Raw genomic sequence first — 16,857 nt, forward strand, 5'->3', positions numbered from 1 at the left:
GAGGAATTTACAATTGCTGACCCCCTCCACCTCTGATCCTCCAGTGATGAGGAAAACCAACAAGCACCTGCGAGATGGTTGGGAGATCCCCCAAGCTTCTCTTCAGTGGGCCTCTACATTCGTTCTGGGCAACTGTGGAGGAATCCCCTGTCATCTGTTGTGGAGGAATTCAAGGTGGCAAGATGCAGAGCCTTATTAAGCTTGAGAGATTCCAGTGATGTCTTGGTAAAGCAAGCAGGTGTTACAACCCGACCTGGGTGCAAGTGGGCAGCCAACGCAGCTGTGGAGGAAGCAGTGTGTTCTCTGAAGCTGCGAGATATCATCAGCAACCCCTGCGTTGGGCAGCAAGGCCTCAGCTCAGTTCACTTCCAGAAGTGGGGAAACGCAAGTGTAAGGAACAGGCAAGACATGATACAGGCAGAAGTAAGGATCCGTGAGGAAGAGAAGCGGATTTCAAAGGCAGTGGAACAAGGGTCCCAGGGTGCCTGGACAAAATGGGATCTGCCTAAGCGCAAGATCTCATGGGCAGAGTATGGAGACTGGAGCCCTTCCGTATTTCCTTCCTCTTGCGATCCATGTATGACACCCTTCCTTCACCATTACATCTATACACATGGGGGATGAGAGAGGACCTGAACTGTAAGCTCTGTGGTCAAAAGGGGACACTGGCTCATATACTGTCCAGGTGTAAAACAGCTCTAACTCAAGGACAGTACAGGTGGCACCATGATAAGGTGCTTCTGGCTCTTGCTGACACACTAGAGCAGGAGAGATGCAAGAAGAGGACGGCTGGCACAGATTTGAGGAAGGCCATCACCTTCATCAAAGAGGGAGCCAGGCCTTTCGTAACCAAACAACCAAAGCCCAATCTGCTGCTAACGGCCAGGTCCTGGGAGATGTGGGTTGATGTGGGAAGGAGGTGCAGTTCCTGGATGTGGTGCACACAGCCCTACGCCTGGACATTTTACCGTGGTCAACTGAAGACAAGAAAATAATTCTGGTCGAGCTGACTGTGCCATGGGAGGAGAGATGGGAAGAGGCTCACGAGAGAAAGGTCTTGAAGTACCAGCCCTTAGTGCAGGAGTGTAAAGACAAGGGATGGCAGGCAACGGTTGCTTCCTGTGCAGATCGGCTGCAGAGGTTTCCCAGACAAATCAGCATGGTGGTTGTTGTCAGATCTGGGCCTGGACGAAAGGAGCGAAAAACAAGCAGCTGGTAGAATAGGGGAAGAGGCAGAACAAGCTTCTTGTTGGATTTGGAGTAGGTGAGAGGAGGGAAGCTGTAAGCCAGGAGCAGATGGGCAGTGATTTGGCCACCACTGCCAGCCCACCAACTGGAGAGTGTCGTGGTTAAGGGTTGAAACACTCGGTGAAGGTTGGGAACCACCTGATGACATCTGCTCCTGGCTGAAGGCTACGGTTACTTTATAAGGTAACTGGAGAATGCACCCTAACAGATGTATGCAACAAGGAAGGAATTTACAATTGCTGACCCTCTCTACCTTTGATCCTCCAATGATGGGTGGCTCATGGACCTCTGGTTTCCTTCTGCAGAAGTCAATAACCAGCTCATTGGTCTTGCTGACACTGAGTAAGAGGTTGTTGTTATGGCACCACTCAGCCAGATTTTCAGACTCCCTCCTATATGTTGATTCATCACCACCTTCGACAGTGGTGTCATCAACAAACTTGAAGGCGGCATTGGAGCTGTGCTTAACCTCACAGTCATAAGTGCAAAGCAAGAAGAGCAGGGGGCTAAGCACACAGCCTTGTGATACACCCATGCTGATGAAACTTTTGGGGGAGATGTTATCAATTCAAACTGACTGGGGCCTGCCAGTGAGGAAATCCAGGATTCAATTGTACAAGGAAGTATTGAGTTGAAGCCAAAATCTTGAAGCCTATTGATAGTTTTGAGGGGGTGATAGCATTGAATGCCAAGCAGTCATTGATATAGAGCATTCTGTTGTATGCACTTTTCCTGTCCAGGTAATCCAGGATTGAGTGAGCAGTCAATGAAAGGGCATGTGCTGTAGACCTGTTGCGCTGATAGGCAAATTGCAGTGGATCCAAGTTGCTTCCCAGACAGGAGTTGAAAGGTTTTGTCACCAACCTCTCAATACATTTCATCACTGTGGATGTAAGTGTTAGTCATTGATGCAGGTCACCACATTCTTCTTAGGCACCACTACAATGAAACCTGCTTGAAGCAGGTGAGAACCCTCAGACTGCAGAAGTGAGAGGTTAAAGAGAATAACTCCAGCCAGTTGATCAGCACAGGTCTTTAATCAGCTCAAGGATAGCTTCAACTCCATTGTTGTAAGACTATCAAAGGCTCCATCATGGACACTAGCCTCACCAGCATCCAGGACACCTTCAAAAAGCGATGTCTCAAAAAGGCAGCATCTGTTATTGAGGACCCCAGGACATGCTACCATCAAGGAGGTAGTACAGGAGCCTGAAGACACACTGAACATTTCAGTTACAGCTCCTCCTCCTCCTCCACCATCTGATTTCTGAATTGGCAATGAACCCATGAACACCACCTCACTATTTTCCCTCACTCTTTTTGCACCACTTATTTAATTGTCCTTTATAATATATTTTATATATATATATATATATATATATATATATACACACACACACACACACACACACACACACACACACACACACACACACATACACACTTCCACTGTAACTTATAGTTTTCATTATTATGTATTGTAATGTACAGCTGTGCAAATCAATAAATTTCACAACACTTCCCAATGATATTAAATCTAATTCTGATTTCCTGGAACTGCAAGATGGACTCTTGACCTCACATTCTACCTCTTTGTAATCTTGCACCTTACTATCCACCTTCACTGCACTTTCCCTGTATTGTAATAATTTATTCTCATCTCCTGTTCTTGTTTCACCTTTTAATACCTCAACACACCACTGTAATGAATTGATCTGTGTGGATGGCGAGCGAGGCTTCACTGTACCCGAGTGTAAGTGACAATAATAAACCAACTTACCGAGCCAACAGATTTTATAAACCACCAACACACCTGGTCCATTAGCCACCAAATGCCCCACTTGTGGAAAAGCCTGCAGTTTCGTAATTAGCCTCATCAACTACTTTAAATGCATAACACAGCTGTGGAAGTAATCTTGAACCCAAGGAAAAGAAGACAAGGAAAAAAGGGAAGAAATAATCATCCTTCAACTGGCCCATTATTTTCACTGACACCTTAAATTCCAGTTTGATGCTTTTTGATTGAATCTATACACTTAAACCCTGACACAACTTTTAATTCTAGATTTTTTTTTCAAAGATGAAGTCAGATTGTCAAATTGCCACAGCAGGACTATAGTTGGATATTTGCAATTTACAGTAGCAGTACCTTAGTGATTAACCTTTTCCACTAAAACACGAGGTGATTTCTTGCTATAACTTGTACCAAATATAAAGCAGATCAACTTTCATGAGATTTCCAGTGAGCAATGAAGAAAATACAGCTTTGCCCCACGTTCATCTTTTACTTATTCTGTTTATTTCTCACGATTACTTTTCCATTACCATTGCCCGTCCTCTAGACATTTAATACCGAGGCAATTCTTTGTTCTGCAGTGTATTACCACATTACTGCGATTTGTTCTCATGAGACCATAGTTTTAAATACAATGTTACCCATTTAGTATTTGCCCACAAAACAATGATTCATTATAGCATTATAGATGTAAGTCCAAAACACTCACAGATATGACTACCCTATACTTTCAAGAGAAGTGCCACTCGGTTTGTGTGCCAAGTCTGCTGTGCTGCCCGAACTGAAAATAACCCTGTCCTCCTTGGCACTGTGCTGGAAAATTTATTACAAATGAAGTGCTCAAAGCCTGTGGTAGAGACTTAGCCTATGAGACCTGGTGTTGGGCAGGCTTCAGCAAGTGGCACCAAAGAGTTGGGCTCAGGTTTTCACCCTGGCCTGGATAGCAAATGCAGACCATTGCTGGGGTCTGAGAGCACCTGCTCCACGTATTCTAAGACCCTTGCAGATCATGCAGTCTCTCTCATTGCCTCCTGTTGGACATGATGGATGCTGCTGCTTTGCTCCGTGCCTCTCAGCAACCCATAGATTTCTAGGTCAAAATTCAGTTTATTCTCATATGCACAAGTACTGTGTGAATAAATGCAAGGAAAAACTTGTTTGCAGCAGTATTACAGGCACATAGCAGCATTCACAAAAAATAAACACAAATTATACACAATTTTTACATAAAAGAACATAATTAGAACCAAAAAAAAACTTAAGTCCATTTCAGTGAAACACCAAAGTAATGGTATAGTGTTGCTGAACTGCAGTGATCAGGGTTCTACTGGTTGTTTCGTCAACCAAGTGATTGAAGGGAAGTGGATGATATTGAACATGGTGGTGTGGGATATTAGGTTTTAAGGTAGGGGCTCCCAACCTTTTTTATGCCATGGACCAATAACATTAAGGATGGGGTCTGTGGACCTCACGTTGGGAGCCCTTACTTTAAGGTAATATGTTCAACCTGCAGTCCATCTGCTGGATTCATACATGTTTTTGCCACAGCACCTACATCGGCAGGGAGAACAGAGACTTAGTCACTTTTCTGGCACCAAACGCAATCCAACTCAGTTAGAAGGTGCCAAAGATTATTTTCTCACCTTTTACTGGAAAGCCCTGTGACCTTATTCCCACTTATCTACAGGTATTTATTTCATTACAACTCTAGAATGAACTTGTGTTACATATTTACTAATCTTATTTGAAATTTTATTATTGCCATTCAATCTCTTGTTTAACTAGCACAAATTAGCTTAAAGTCCATTAAAAATCATAACACCATTCTAATGGATTCCCATCATCTTATTGAAGAGAGTTCCATACAATATTCTGTGCAGCCAGCTTGCTTCTAATCAGCAGCGTACAACATAGAGTAGGACCAAAGTATACAACTGCATTTCAGTGAATTTTGTATTGAAATTGACAAACGTTGGAGATTACAGTAGACAGCAGAAAGTGCTGCCTAAAATCTTTACTTACAAATATACTGGAAAATAATGAAAACAAGAAATAAGGAAATTCTTCTATTTCAATATTTATGTCCTTCATAATGTTTCAAGACACATTACAAACAACAAATTACTTTTTTTTTTAGTGTTGTTAGAGCTTTTAGGAAATATGGATGTAAATTTCCCTCTAGGAAGTTTCCCCAAAAACAAATTGCCAATGACCAAACACAAAATAATCTGCAGATGCTGGGGTCAAAGCAACACTCACAACACACTGGAGGAACTCAGCAGGTCAGGCAGCAGCTGTGGAAAAGATCGGTCGACGTTTCGGTCCTGACGAAGGGCTCCGGCCCGAAACGTTGACCGATCTTTTCCACGGATGCTGCCCGACCCGCTGAGTTCCTCCAGCGTATTGCCAATGACCAATCTGTTTTAATAATATAGATAGATAAATAAATACCAACCACAGCAGTAAGAATAACTCCTCTGCTCTTCTTCAAATATTGTTAAAGATCTTTCACATACAACTGGGTGCCCATGGTATCACAGAGGTTAACTCTAGTATCCTCTGTAAGGAGTCTCTGTATGGAATGTGTGTGTTTTCCCCAGGTCCTCTGGTTTCCTCCACAGTCCAAAGATCAATTGGCATGTTAAATTATGCTGTGATTAGGTTAAGGTTAGACTGAGGTGGCACGACCTGAAAGGCCAGAAGGGCCCACTCTGCGTTGGATTTCTAAATAAATAAATGAGGTCCTTGAAATGTTTATGCACAAAGCTAAAAATATTAGTGTTCTGACATTGAACATAACATAAGTGCAAAGGCATTTTGTGCATTTTCTGAGTGTCATAGCCTTAGTTGGAATCCATTTACGGATGCTTACTCTTTAATGAGATTTTCCTGTTGACTAGCCCACTTTCTCTTAAGTGAAATCTGCCCAAAAAACAGCAGTGCAGTTCCTCAAATCAGCAAGATCTTCAACAAGCTAGGTCTGAAAAGTGGCAAGTACCTGTTCACTCACAGAGAAATCAGCTTTTATTAATGTTAAAAAAAACCTTGTTCAAGAGTTCATAATACCAATCCTATATTGATAAGCTCACTGATATATAATACTCAATGCATTCACAGCTTGCTCTATACGCTGCTTAAGTAGAACACAAACCTTCTTTTGCATCTTCAAATATTAGCCTCTTTGCACCTTCAAACTCCTTACTGCAATCACAACTGTCTTCCAATGCCTATTCATCTAGCTTCACACTCCTCTGTGGATACACTGGTGGTGTATCCTAGGCACTCAATAGACTATGCTCTGCGAGGCATATGAGGCTCAGCATCCAACAGCTTGTCTACTCAGTCTTTAAGGGAGGCCACACAGTTGTACATATTTTTGAAAAACCGATCTCTACACAAAGTCTTCACAAGGCATTCTCAATAACATTCGTGACCTTTAAAACCTTAAGTGCAATCCCACACATGTGCCTGAACAACTTTCACTGTGGAAGTCAGGGTCACCCTCACTCTCTGCTTCCCAACCGAAGTTCTTTTACTTCAACCTGTGTATATTGCATGCTGATTTCTACCTGTTTGCTCTTCGCTATTGTATTAGAAAAGTAATTGGTAGTCTCACAATACTAGACCAATACTTTCCCTTCATTCTACAGGAAGCAGCAGGTAAATCAGTTGTGTACAGACCAAGCAGATGCCTTTATTAAAGTACCTTGGTCTGCATGCTTGAGTGTTTGGACTCCCAGACCAAGACCACTACAGGTGTCCCCCACTTTTCAAACATTCGCTTTACAAAACCTCACTGTTATGAAAGACCTACATTAGTACACTATTTTCGCTAACAGAAGGTGTTTTCACTGTTAGGAAAAAAATCAGCGCGCGATAAAAGGCAGCGTGTGCCCCGAGCAGCCGCTCTCCCCCGGATTCAGAACGGCACTGCTTTAACACGTTGCATTGAGCAGCTGTTTGCAAGATGAGTTCTGAGGTATTGGAAAAGCCTGAAAGAGCTTGTAAGGGTGTTACACTTAGCGTAAAACTAGACATAATTAAGCATTTTGATCGTGGTGAACGAAGTAAGGACAAAGTGAGTTTGGCTTGTGGAAGTTGACGAAGATGATGTTGAAGAGGTTTTGGCATCCTATGACCAAGAACTGATAGATGAAGAGCTGATGCAACTAGAAGAGGAAAGGATAACAATCGAAACCGAATGCAGTAGCGAAATGAACATGAAGCAACTGTGTGAGATTTTCGCTGCAATGATAAAGTACGACTTTAATTTTGAAAGAGTACGTAGGTTTAGGGGATATTTGCAAGATGGTTTGAGTCCTTACAAAGAACTGTATGATAGAAAAATGCGCGAGGCTCAGCAGCCAAGCAAGCTTTCCACATCAGCCACAGCAGACGACGAACCTCGACCTTCGACATCGAGGCAGGCAGTCATAGGAGAAGATGAGCTGCCCGCTCTAATGGAAACAGATGACGAGATGACACCCCAGTGTTCCACCACCCCAACCCCTGGGCCACAGACAGATACTGATTCGCGGAGAATGCAGTGGTAGCCGGGCGGCACACAGCACATCTTTAAGAAAAAAGCCGAAATAAACATACTAATTGATTAGGTGCCGTCCCAGACGTAAATGTCGGCCCAGATCAGAGGCGAAGCAATCGGCATTGATCTGGGCTGACAATTATGTGTCGGGTGGCACCTAATTAATTAGCATATTTATTTTGGCTTTTTTCTTAAAGGTGTGCTGTGTGCCTTCCGGCTACCGCTGGACCCCTGCATGCTTAGCGGCAATGTATCGATCGGCGACCTGGAGGGTGGGGGCCACTGCACCACCCAAACTCCGACAAGTCTAACACACCATCATCAGTGTGCTCTGCGCTGTCTTCCCAATTCCAGTAAGTGATACTACACTGTACATACAATATTTCTACTTTATATAGGCTGTGTATTTATCATATTATTCCTGCTTTTACTATATGTTACTGTTATTTTAGGTTTTATGTGTTACTTGGCATGATTTGGTAGGTTATTTTTGGGTCTGCGAACGCTCACAAAATTTTCCCCATATAAATAAATGGTAATTGCTTCTTCGCTTTACGACATTTCGGCTTACGAACTGTTTCACAGGAACGCTCTACCTTCAGATGGCAAGGGAAACCTGTATAACAAATTAGCATTTTGCAGGCCTATGCTAATTGAGATGCCAGTGTAGTTGCCTTTAAATAAAAATTACACAGTTATAAAAATAGTCCTCTATTTAGATATTTCAATTCAATTTGTTGACTATTAATTTTATTAAAAGATTCAGACCAGAGAAAGCATTTGGTAAACATCCTATAGTTCACTACTGAAACAAAACTTTATTTCAACATTACAACAACTTTGTCCTCAATAGTAAATAAGCCTTTAAATATACAATAAAAGCTCATGAACCTTGACCTGTAAAGACTCACAAGTCAAATGCTCCAACACGACTAATTCATACAATCATAAAGCACTGATATTTAAAATTGTTATTGTGCTCACTTAACTTATTGTTACAGGAATAGGTTATTTCACTCCCTCAGTATTAAAACTATAAGATAAGGCAGGATAGATGGAATGATTATGAACAATTTGAATTCTTTCCAGGTCTGCTTCACTTAGACTTTGTGCTAGGTACACAGATATATGCAAACTTGGATGTCTGGTTTTCCACTACCTCAGCCAAATTGAGTGCCAGAGCTGGCTTTTCACATTGATGGGCCAGTGGGGATGATGCAGGGAACTGAAGAAATGGAAACATTTTACTTGAAGGGCTCAATGTTACAATAGCACTCTTCCAATTTATACAACATCAGGTCGTAGTAAGGGACCCACTAACCTTAATTATAGGGCACAGTGTAGAGGACGACTGCCCTTCCACGAGCTCTGATCATGTTGCAATTACTCACATCTCTGCAATATTTCTGGGGAAGCAGAAAAAAAATCCTTTATTTAATCATCATTTTTTACTTTAGAATCAATTAAAAGTCTTTAAGATCCTGGTGGATAGAAATGGATGCCTATCTTATTGTGCCAATGGCATTAACATTGAGATATGTGATGACAAGCATTGAAGAACTTTTGAGCCAAAAATCTCCGACATAACAATCAGAATGTCTTCACCTGATTACTTTTCAAATCAAATCTTAAAATCCTTCTGGCTCCAATTTACTTTGTTTTGCTCTGATAACAACAAAAGAAAAAGGAGTCAATCAGCAACTTCAGCCTACTTTTCCTTACAGTAATGTCTAATACCTTGATATCCTTGATGTTCAATCTGCCCACATCCATGTTAAGTATATTTAATGACTTAACATCCAGAAATCACTATAGTGGATAATTCCCAAAGAATTGCCACATTCAAGGAAAAAAATCCTCACAGTAATCTTAAAGTTCTTCTCCTGAAACAATGCCTGCTAGATTTGGATATTCTCACTGGAGGAAACATCCCTTCTGAATTCCTCATGCCAATCCTGCTCAGAATTTTTATGTTTCAATATCATCTGTAATTTTTCTCTACTACTTTCAGTGTAGTCCCAGTCTGTTCAACTTTTCTTAATACATAATAACCCCTTCATTACATTGAGCTGGTCACTTCTCTGACTGCCTTCAACACCAGAAAAATATCCTTAAATATGAAAACTGCAACTGTCACCAGCATCTTTGTAAAGTTGCAACAAATCTTTCCTACCTTTATACTTAGTACACAAAATATTCTACAGATGCTACAAATTGAGAGCAACACACAAAATGCGGAGAAACTCAGTAGTTCAAGCAGCATCTATAGAGGAGAATAAACCGATGAATTGTCAGGTTGAGCCTGTCATCAGGACTGGAAAGGAAGGTGGAAGAAGCCTTCTTCATTAAGCTGACTTCTTCCTTCTTCCTTTCCAGTTCTGATGAAGGGTCTTGTCCTGAAACCTTGACTTTTTCAGAATCAGAATTAATATCTCTGGGATATGTTGTAAAATTTATTGACTTTGCGGCAGCAGTACAATGCAATACATGATAATATACAAAAAAAAACTGTGAATCACAGTAAGTATAATACATGTCCTTTTTCGCTGCCACTGTTACTATGTGATCCTGAATCTCCGGAGGGAAAGGCCCCGGATCCTCAGCTTTGCTTGTTGCTTGGCAGCCGGGACGGGGTCGAAGTGCTCGGCAGAGATGGTGCTCGGTGTCAAAGGGCTGGTCGGAGGCTCGAAGTTTTCGGATGGACTCAGTCGGCTGGGGTCGGGTATTGGGAGTCGATTGGAACTTTGAGACTTTTTTTTTTAAAAACCGTTCCCATGGTCTGTTCTTTATCAAATTATGGTATTGCTTTGCACTGCTGTAACTATATGTTATAATTAAGTGGTCTTGCCAGTGTTAGTCTTTGGTTTGTCCTTTTTTTTGTGATATCACTCTGGAGGAACATTGTATCATTTCTTAATGCATGCATGCATTTCTAAATGACAATAAATGAGGACTGAGTGTCCTCATAATCTAATCTAACATACACCAATATATATATATATATATATCAAACAGTTAAATTAAGTAATGCCAAAACAGAAATAAAAAAGTAGAGAGGTAGTGTTCTTCGTTTCAATATCCATTCAGAAATTGGATTGCAGAGGAGAAGAAGCTGTTCCTGAATTGCAGAATGTGTGCCTTTAGGCTTCTGTACCTCCTTCCAGACAGTGACAATGAGAAGAGGGTCCTGGGTGCTGGGAGTCCTTAACGATGGACACCACCCTTTTAAGGCATCACTTCTTGAAGATGTTTTGGATGTTATGGAGGCCGGTACCCATGAAGCAGCTAACACACTTTCCAACACTCTGCAGCTTATTTCGATCCTGTGCAGTAGCCCAATCCACCAATACCAGATGGTGATGCAGTCAGAGTACTCTCCACGGTACGTCTATAGTAATTTGAGTGTTTTGTCCCTGCTTGTACCTAGTGCTTCTTGCAATAAAGTCCAATTGCTTTTCTAATTACTTGCTACACCTACCTGCCAACTACTGCTACTGGTAGGTGAATTGTCAGATCTGTTTTATCCTTTATCCTATATCTTCATAACTTATACCACTTTTGTCTCCAGATGATACATGTGATGGTCATTTCTGTCAATCCTAGATGCATTTGTCATTGTTAATTGGTAAGGATGAGGTCACAAAGGTTTGAGAAAATGTATTGGGTCATGCAAATTTTGAATATGGGGGATAGGTACAAGGCATCTATTCTACTTTACCCCTTTGACAAAGACTTTCAGTGTGGTATCACAAACACATTCACTCTGTTTCCTCACATTTTATGACTGCATGAAGTCACTTAATGTCTCATGCCTGCTTCTTCATTTAATAAGATCATGTCTGATCTTCTGACTTAGCGCAACTCTCCAACACTGAAGCCATATCTCGATTCTCTTAATACCAAAAAGAAACTATAAATCTCTTTTTAAAAAATTAAATACATCACCAGAGTCCCCACAGCACTATTGGTTAAAGAATTTCGCAGCAAGTATTGAAAGGAAGCTCTCTAAGTACACAGGACTGGTCAGCAACTGTCAGCAGGCTGGATGGAGAGCGAGGTGTCTCCCAGTGGAGGTTGGTTGTAGGGTATTTGCAGCCCGTTCCTTAGTTAGGGCCTTCAGCAATTTAGGCATCGAGGGAGAGAGGAAGAGGAGAGCCATCCGCAGTACCACCGATGCGGCAGAGGGGGCCTCAAGATGGCTGTGGCTCAAAAGAGGGGAGCCATGGAGTCATAAGTAGCTAGCCATCTGGACACAAGCTGGGGTCTGATCAGCCCTGGCTGGGTCACCTGGAGGAGGTTGTATGATGTTGAAAGACCCGAAACACCCGATGATTCCAGGAACATCACTGAAGATGTGTCCAGAAGCATCAGTAGATGTATGTCTGTGGAATTCTCTGCCACAGGAAACAGTTGAGGCCAGTTCATTGGCTATTTTTAAGAGGGAGTTAGATATGGCCCTTGTGGCTAAAGGGATCAGGGGGTATGGAGAGAAGGCTGGTACAGGGTACTGAGTTGGATGATCAGCCATGATCATACTGAATGGCGGTGCAGGCTCAAAGGGCCGAATGGCCTACTCCTGCACCTATTTTCTATGTTTCTATGTAGACAGCTTCCATTATGTGCAATAACCAATGACATTGTTATGACTGAACAGAGTAATTCAGAAGACTTCGAAGCTTACTGATAGCCTTTATTCAACATGACAAGTAGACATTTTCTTGAAGCTCCTCTCAGCAAAGTCTCTCTGAACTTAAAAGTGCATCAAATATTTTAAATACTAATGTGAACAAACTTTCAATACAATTCCAATAGCTTCAATATTTTGTATTTGATAAACCATCCCACTGAATTACATATTACTACTAGTTTATTGTTGTCACATGTACCAAAATGTAGTGAAAAGCTTTTGTCTGTGTGCCATTCAGGCAGATCATTACATTCAAATACATTGAGGCAGTAAAATAGAAAACAAAATGCAAAATAAAAAGTGTTACAGATTCAGAGAAGCTTCAGTGTTGATAGAGAACCAGCAAAGGATCTCAGCACAAAACAGTGACTGTTTATTTCCCTCCATAGATGCTGCCTGACTTGCTCAGTTCCACCAGCATTTTGCCTGTTACTTAACTAGTGTTGCCTGGTTTGATGTAGACCAATCACCATACTCCCATTGTCTTACATTTGGCTGATGTATACCAGAGTGTGCCGTGAAAAATTCACCTTCTTGTAGCCTAGTGCTCTGCAGCCATCACTATTTATTTACAAGTTACTCTTTTAATTTCAAATTGAAGCCAGAAAAGAACAAAAGAAGGGAATAAGGAAAGCCAGGAGCAGCCATGAAAAGTCCTAAGCAAGTAGGATTAAGGTGCATCCCCAGACACTCTAAGGTGTGTGTGCACACAGATCTTCTGCTACTGGCAGACAAAGTAATTTAAACTGCACACAAAAGGTTGTCACCCTCTATCTCATTGATATTTCACAATCATACACAATCACATTTCCTTTTCTGGTTTCTGATACAGACAGTGTTGACAATCAAAAGAATATCTGCAGATGCTGGAGATCCAAGCAACACACGTAAAATGCTGGAGGAACTCAGCAGGCCAGGCAGCATCTATGTAAAAAAAGTACAGTCGATGTTTTGGGCCTATGCTACATTGACAACTGCATTGGTGCTGCTTCCTGCACCCGTGCTGAACTCGTCAATTTCATCTGCTTTGCCTCCAACTTCCAGTGGGCCCTCAAGTTCACCTGGTCCATTTACGACACTTCCCTTCTCAATCTCACTGTCTCCATCTCTGGAGCCAGCTTATCCACAGATGTTTATTATCAACCAACGGACTCTCACAGCCAGCTGGACTACACCTCATCCCACCCTGCTACTTGTAAAAATGCCCTTCTCTCAGTTCACCCGTCTCCACTGCATCGGCTCTCAGGATGAGGCCTTATTTCTAGAACGAAGGAGATGTTCTCCTTTTTCAAAGAAAGGGACTTCCCTTCATCCACCATCAATGCTGCCCTCAACCGCATCTTTTTCATTGCATGCATAGCTGCACTTACTCCATCTTCCTGCCACCCTACCAGGGATAGGGTTCCTCTTGTCCTCACCTACCACCCCACCAGCCTCTGCTTCCAGCACATAATTCTCCAAAACTTCTGCCACCCCCAAATGGATACCACCACTTTCTACTTTCAGCAGGGATTGCACCCTACGCAACTCCCTTGTCCATTCGTTCCTCCTCACTGATCTCCCTCCTGGCACTTGTCCTTGCAAGTGGAACAAGTGCTTCACCTGCCCCGACACCTCCTCCCTCACTACCATTCAGGGACTCAAACAGTCCTTCCAGGTGAGGCGACACTTCACCTATGAGTCTGTTGGGGTCATATACTGTGTTCAGTTCTCCTGGTGTGACCTCTTGTATATCGGTGAGACATGACGTAGATCGGGAGACCACTTTGCTGAACATCTACACTCTGTCCGCCAGAACAAGCATGATCTCCCAGTAGCCACCTATTTTAATTCCGCTTCCCATTCCTATATGTCTATGCATGGCCACATCCACTGTCCGGATAAGGCTACACATAGGTTGGAGGAAAAACACCTTATATTCCGTTTGGGTAGCCTCCAACCTGATGGCATGAACATCAATTTCTCCAACTTCTGGTAATGCCTCTAGTCCCCCCTTCACCATTTCCCACTCCCTTGTCCCTCTCTCACGTTATCTCCTTGCCCACCCATCACCTCCCACTGGTGCTCCTCCCCCTCCTTTTTCCATGGCCTTCTGTCTCTTTCACCAATCAACCTCCTAGCTCTTTGCTTTATCCCTCCCCCTCCAAGTTTCACTTATCGCCTGTTCTTTATCTCTTCCCTCCCCCCACCTTTCAAACCTACTGCTCAGCTTTTATTTCTCCAGTCCTGCTGAAGGGTTTTGACCCGAAACCTCGACTGTACTTTTTCCCCCATAGATGCTGCCTGGCCTGCTGAGTTCCTCCAGCATTTTGTAGGTGTTGCTCAGTGTTGACAATGGGAAGTTTGCGATGATTTGTCTGCAGATTTTAGAACTGGTTTATTTATACTGTTTATATTGAAGAAATTATTCAATGCGCACATGTTGTTGTCACGGGCAATAAACAGCATTGCACAGATTTTTGCACACACTAGTCATTACAAATTAAGAGGGAATATTGTTCTATACATACATCAAGAGCAAGAGGATAACTAAGGAGATGGTAGGGCCACTCAGGGATAAAGTGGGGAACATTTGCCTGGATGTGGAGAATGTGAGTGATATACTCATGAATACTTTGCGTCAATATTTACCAAGGAAAAGGACATGGAGAGCAGGAGATCGGTGCTAAGTGCGTAAATGTGTTAGGGCATTTAGAGGTGCAGGAGGAGAAAGTGTTTGGTCTCCTAATGAGTATTAAGGTGAATAAGTCCCCAGAGTCTGGTGGGATTTACCCCAGGTTATTGAGGGAGGATAGAGACAAAGTTGCTGGGGCCTTGACCATTATCTTCTTGCCCTCTCTAGGCACAGGTGAGGGCACGACCAGCTCATGGCTAATGTTGTACCTCTATTTTAGAAGGGATGAAGGGAAAATCCTGGAAACTATAGACCAGTGAGTCTCATGTCAATTGTAGGGAAATTACTGGAGAAAATTCTTAGGGATAGGATATGTGAGCATTTGGAAACCCATGGCCTAATTACGGAAAGCTAGCATATGTGGCAGGTCGTGCCATACCAACTTGATTGAGTTTCTTGACAAGGCGACGAGAGAGAGATTAAGGAGGACAGGGCAGTGGATTGTGCCTATGTGGATCTTTGTAAGGCGTTGGCAAAGTCCCCCGTGGGAGGCTCATCCAGAAGATTAAGATGCATGGGGTCCGTGATGAATTGGCTGTTTGGTTTCAGAAATGGCTTATGCAGAGGAAACAGAGGGTAGTGGTTGAGGAGACTTTTATGAGCTGGAGGTCTGTAATTAGTGGTGTTCCACAGGGATCCGTACTGAGACCTCTGCTGTTTGTGACGTATACAAGTGACCTGGATGAAAATGTAGCTGCCAAGGTTTATGGATGATATCAATATTGGTGGAGCTGTGGACAGTGTAAAAGACTGGCAAAGAATACAATGGGATATACATCAGTTGCTGATAGGGGTAGAGAAATGGCAGATGGAGTTTAACCCAGATAAATGTGAGGTATTGCACCTTGGTAGGGCAAATGCAAGGAGACAGCACATTGTTAGGAGCAAGATCCTTAACAGTATTGCTGAGCAGAGATATCCTGGGGTCCAAGTTCACAGCTCCATGGAAGTGGCTACACAGGTCGATAGGGTAGTTAAGAATGCTTATGGAAAGCTTTCTTTTATTAGTTGGATCATTGAGTTCAAAAGTCAAGTGGTTATGTTGTAACTTTATAGATCTTTGCTTAGGCCACACCTGGAGAATTGCTTACAGTTCTCGTCAGCCCACTATGGGAAGGATAGAACATAGAAAGCCTACAGCACAATACAGACACTTCGGCCCAGAAAGTTGTACTGAACATGTCCCTACCTTAGAAATTACTAGGTTTACCTATAGCCCTCTATTTTACTAAGCTCCATGTACCTAACTAAATGTCTCTTAAAAGACCCTATCGTATCCGCCTCTACCACTGTTGCCGAAAGCCCATTTCAAGCACTCACCACTCTGAGTGAAAAACCTACCCCTGACATCTCCTCTGTACCTACTCCCCAGCACCTTAAATCTGTGTCCTCTTGTGGCTACCATTTCAGCCCTAGGAAAAAGCATCTGACTATCCACACAATCAATGCCTCTCATCATCTTATACACCCCTATCAGGTCACCTCTCATCCTCGGTCGCTCCAAGGAGAAAAGGTCAAGTTCACTCAACCCATTCTCATAAGGCATGCTCCCCAATCCAGGCAACATCCTTGTAAATCTCCTCTGCACCCTTTCTCTGGCTTCCACATCCTTCCTGTAGTGAGGTGACCAGAACTGAGCACAATATTCCAAGTGGGGTCTGAGCAGGGTTCTATACAGCCGCAATATTACCTCTCGACTCCCAAATTCAATTCCACAATTGATGAAGGCCAATACACCGTACGCCTTCTTAACCACAGAGTTAACCTGTGCAGCTGCTTTCAGCATCCTATGGACTTGGACCCCGAGATCCCTCTGATCCTCCACACTGTCAAGAGTCTTACCATTAATACTATATTCTGCCATCATATTTGACCTACTAAAATGAACCACTTCACACGTATCTGGGTTG

At 42.7% G+C, this 16,857-nt stretch overlaps 1 long non-coding RNA gene across 6 annotated transcripts in view; it reads right to left on the reverse strand.

Annotated features, from left to right (window-relative positions):
• Window positions 1-16,857, reverse strand: part of LOC140200517 (uncharacterized) — a 129,409-nt gene that overhangs the window by 72,134 nt on the left and 40,418 nt on the right. For all 6 annotated transcript variants that reach the window (XR_011886653.1, XR_011886652.1, XR_011886650.1 and 3 more), the window contains exon 2: window positions 8,908-8,992. This is a non-coding gene — a long non-coding RNA (uncharacterized lncRNA). The remainder of the gene's footprint in view (window positions 1-8,907; window positions 8,993-16,857) is intronic.

This window comes from Mobula birostris, chromosome 7, assembly GCF_030028105.1.
Source record: "Mobula birostris isolate sMobBir1 chromosome 7, sMobBir1.hap1, whole genome shotgun sequence".
Lineage (NCBI taxonomy): Eukaryota > Metazoa > Chordata > Chondrichthyes > Myliobatiformes > Myliobatidae > Mobula > Mobula birostris.